This window comes from Arachis ipaensis, chromosome B8 (genome assembly GCF_059453495.1).
Source record: "Arachis ipaensis isolate K30076 ecotype BB chromosome B8, ASM5945349v1, whole genome shotgun sequence".
Taxonomy (NCBI): domain Eukaryota; kingdom Viridiplantae; phylum Streptophyta; class Magnoliopsida; order Fabales; family Fabaceae; genus Arachis; species Arachis ipaensis.
Window position 1 is genome coordinate 141,500,156 of NC_142443.1, and position 5,158 is coordinate 141,505,313.

A 5,158-nucleotide genomic window follows, 5' to 3' on the forward strand; every position below is an offset into this window, starting at 1 on the left:
CTTCAAATCATTTTAGGTCTTTCTTTAGTGAGCCTCACAATATTATGAAAAATTAAGGATATTCATATCAATTGATTTAAAAAAAAAATTGTATTATTAGCTCTATGAAATATGCATTATTTAGATGAATTTAATTTTAATGTATGTCAGTGTAAAACCATTTTATATATATATATTGGATCTAATAGATTTCTAATAGATTAATTTTCATACTAAATCCGTCTTAACAAAGATAAATTGATATACATGGATGTTTTTTCTGCTAAGCATTATGATCTTTCTTTTTCATACTAAATAGATATTTTTTAATGTATTTTTTGAATTTTTTGTATTACAAATGTGGATATTTCTATTTTTTAAAAAAATTATATGGTTTTTTTTAAATCCTATAGCTGGACATTTCTTTTGTCAAGCATTATGATTTTTTTTGTATTAAATGAATGTTTTTTTTATATATTTTTGCAATTATTCAGAAACAGTCTGTGCTCCACCACTCCTTCTTCCTTGAACAACTCCTGAAACTGAACCAGATTGTACTTTCCGCAAAACTGCACCACCTCCATCTGCATCACAAGGACGCTCCTCTGAGTCCCGACACGATCTTTGCTTCATCGACCACCACAATGAACTTGTCGAAGGTGGCCTCCAGTAGGGAAGAGCGCCCCTTTTACAAGGTTGAGGTCGGCTCCACCTCATTGGCGCCGTCGATGACGAGATCAAGGCGAGAATTGTCGTCGAGGATAGAGAGCGGGATTCCGAGAGAACATGCCTGTTATCCTTAGTGCGCTTGAAGGTAGGGACGCCGATGATGTTGGAGAGTTGACCGGTGGAGAGGAGATGACCGAGCTTGGCAACGACGAAGCAGTGATGGAGCCGGTGTCAAGGATCATGCCGGACTTGATGTACTCGACGGCTTTGTCGGTGGCGAACTTCTTGAGGTCGTCTTGTATGAGGACAGGGGTGGATAGGACCTGACGGTGACGGAGAGAATCTGTGTGTGTTGCTGTTGGGGTGTGCAAGTTAATATAGAAGAGATGGAGAAGGTTTTTATAGTTTTTAATTAGGTTTACTTAATCAGTTTCTAATTATTTAAATTTTTGAATTTAAAAAATTTAAAATTAATTATTAATAATTATAATTAATTGAGTTGTTCAATTTTTGGTTGGTTACATATTTGATTCCTATACTTTTCCATAAATACTAGACCACCCTCAGGTTTAGGTCTTGTTAAATTAAGATAAGTAGGTTTATTCAATAATTTTGTGATAAAATTTTTAAATTATTAAAAAATATAAATAAAGTTTTAAAATATTTGTGTGCCAAAATTTTTAATTCTTTTAAAATAAAAACAGCAATGCTAGATGTTAGACATTAAAAATAAATTAAATTATATATATCTTTATACATAAATATATATGACTGATTTATTAGTTGATATTCTGTGTGTATATAATTTTTTAATTAAAAAATATCAAGAAAATCAGATATATGTCATTCGTTAGTGATTCTAATATCACTCTCTTAAAAATCTTTAAGTCTGGAACATTAGTTAGCTCATTTCAAAAGACTTTTTTTACTCGTTTTTTTTTATCTTCTAATAAAATCTATAAATCTAGTTATATAGAAAAAAAATAATTTAATTATTCTGTTAGTCTCTATAATTTTATCAAATTTAATTTATATTTAGATTTTTATAATTTTTTTTAAATTGAGTATTTACATTATTTTTAATTTTGTAATTAAATTCTTCATTATATAAAAAATATTAAAGTTAACCAAATATTTATCCACAAACAAAAGATATCCACAATTAAAAAATCTAATTATATTTTTGACAATTAAAAAATAATATAATTATAAAATTAAAAGTAATGTAAATATAAATCCAATTTAAAAAAATATAAAAATCTAATTACAAATTTAAAAAACTATAAATACAGACAAAATAATTAAACAAAAAAAAACCTTCTATTTTGGGCTAGTTTTTTTCATATGAAAAAAATATTGGTATTTTCGTTGAAAATTATATTATTTGGTGTAATTACATATAGGTGAATTTTGCAGAGTGTATGTTGGACACATGTCATTATCTTGACAATACAAAATGCGTGTTGGATACTTTTTTAAGTAGAGAAAATTGAGATTTTACGTGAAATCCAAAAAGTAAATTAAAAATGTAAAACATTAAATCTTAATAAAATTTAAATCGTAAAATCATCAGACTTAATACAAATTTCGTAAAATCGATAAACTTATTTAAAATCATAATATCAAAAAATTTTAAAAATTAAATCAAAATTCCAGCTACTATAAATTTTTTTTACACTTCTACAATACTATAATACATTTTAAATATCAATATTCAATCAAACACATCTTCATCTTCTTATTAAAAATAATTGCTCTCTATTTTGATGTGAAAATTGTTATGTATATATATGTGTATGTAGGCACGTATGAATAGTTTAGTAGAGCAATAATCTAAGAGGAGAGTTGCTTTTGCTTCTTTTGAGGTTCATAGATGAATATGGATGGAAGCATGAAGCATGCATGTGGAAGCAATTAGTGGGTTTGTAATTATTATGGGTTTCATATTTATTATCTCATCACATCATCATATCATATTCTTCTGATGATGATCGATGATGATGGCATCATTTTATGCCTTCTCTCAAGCGTGCTCCTCATCATGTGTGGGGTTACCATTAATATCTCATCATCTTCTCCATTTTTCCATTATTCACTTTCCATGCACATCGTCAACCTAATTACAACTCCAATAGAATATTATTACGACAAAATGTTCAGTTTTCATCTTTAAAATTCATTTTAAAGTTTTTAATCTTTAAAAATGAGTAATTAAATTAATTTCTGAATTTATAAATTATAAATTTGTTCATTTGTTCATAATTCAACTGCCACTAATACTGACACAAAACGTTAAAGTGTTAGTATAATATTTCTAAAAATAAGATAATATAATTAATATTTTAGTATACTACAACAAATTCGATAGATAGCGACAGTTGTTGGAGATGTTTAGTGACAGTTTTGAACCGTCGCAAAATATTTCGCGGTGGTTTAATGAAACGCCAGAAGATGGGGAGCGGTTAAACGGATAGCGGCGGTTTTTTTCAACTGCTGGAATAATCGCCGTTAGACGTATTTCAATTTTGCGGCTGTTGCAAACCGTCGCTTAATAGCAAATAAAGGAAAATAATATTTGTTTTGCGGTGGTTCTAAACCGCCGCCAAATTTTAGTATTTCCGTTCATAGTTACTAGAATTGGACCGGACCATCCGGTGTTCCAACCGACTCAATTGTTAAACCCGCGCTTCCACCAATAGACCCACAACGTATGGATCCACAACGAAGACGGTAGGGCTCGAACCTGGAACTTGAAAGAAGGAAAAGTTTTAACAATGTTTTGTTACCACCAAATCAAATGTCTCTTCGATGTATATAGCGCTAATATTAAAATAAGTTCATCAATTAATCAATTTGAGATGTCTATTTAATCGTACTAAAATTTTAGCCATATTACCCCATTTTTATGGATATCATACTGATATTATAACACTTCATATCAATAATGTGTTAACAGCAATTAATTATATTAAGAACTATCAGAGATTCATGATTTATAAATTTAGAGACTAATAATTTAGTCGTTTCAAAAATTAGTAATTATTTTGATAATGCTGAATAAATTTTAAGAACTAAATTAGACATTACCTCATCTTATTACTGTGGTATTCACTTATTTAAAAATAAATACTCAAATTAGTCCTTAAACAATTTCAGACCAATACATTTTTATTTTATAGAAGTTATCGAAAATTATTTTCATCGGATAAATTAATCTTTTTATTATTTTAAAGAGGGATTAATCTCTCTTATAGCTATATTATTTGGGCCTAGTTATTTTAAAATATTTTATGAACTTATTGTCTAATACACATATTAAAAATTATCAAAAGACTAATACATTCGAAAAAGTAATTTTCAAATATATTTCTTAGGGATTAAAATGCTTAATATAATTTTTTTAGGACTAATTTAAGTATTTATTCTTTATACAATTTAATTTTTATGCATTGAATTATTATTGTAAAAGAATTTTATATAAATAATTAATCATATATTATTATATTAACAAAAACAATTCATTTTTAATTTTGTTATTTAAAAGGTCATATCTAAATGCATGAATAAGATTGAATTACCTTACAAAATTCTTTACAAGGAGAGTAAATTAAAATTATATAATTATAGTGATTTCGTATACTATTCATAAATGTGATCACGATTTAAATTTATTATTGTATGATTTCAGAAGAGTAAATTATATCCATTGTCTTGTGCTAAATTTTTTTCTTTATTTAAAAAATAAGAATAACAAGAACAAAAATTAAAACTTTTTATTGTAAAATTTTAATATTATATCATAAAAATTTAAATCATTAAATAAAAATATAAAAAAAGGTTATATATAAAACCATAAAGTCTCGTCGTACGTATATTTTTTCGTAAATATTTGTGAAATAATATTTTGTATTATCTTAATTTCGTTCCCTTTTTAAAATTAAAACTTTATCATTATTACTCCTACAATAAGGAACCGACAATCAGATCAATGGGTAACTAATTAAGTAATTATTATTAACTCGATCTCATCTTAATTATACTTAATTGATCGGAAGGTCAAACATGACGAGAAGGGACAATAATGACAAATAAAGAAGTTTAATTATTTATAAAAAAATTAATTTGTTATTCTTTTTTCTTGCATGTCAATTTTGTCAAACAAAATATATTAAGAGTTCACTATTTGACTTGTCAAATACGAAAATATATACTAGTATTTTTATATCATTAATCTTTACAACGATTAATATATATTTTTTTTCATTAATTAGTCGTTTACTCAATCATATTTAATTCAGATATCAATATAATTTTTTTTATTTCTAGAAGGATTCTTGTTGATTATTATTATTATTATTAAGTAGGTTGCGTTTGTTTTTAAGAATAGGACAGGATAAGACACTGAGAACAGGACATGACAAGATACTGATGGACAGAGACACAAAATTTTGTGTTCTTGTATTCTTTTTGGTGATAAACTAGAACAAATTACGAAAAGTCAATTTATTCT

At 26.4% G+C, this 5,158-nt stretch overlaps 1 pseudogene; it reads right to left on the reverse strand.

Moving 5' to 3' along the window:
* Positions 1-449: 449 nt before the first annotated feature.
* LOC107611791 (putative ribose-5-phosphate isomerase 3, chloroplastic pseudogene) lies at positions 450-3,549 on the reverse strand (annotated as a pseudogene).
* Positions 3,550-5,158: the final 1,609 nt, after the last annotated feature.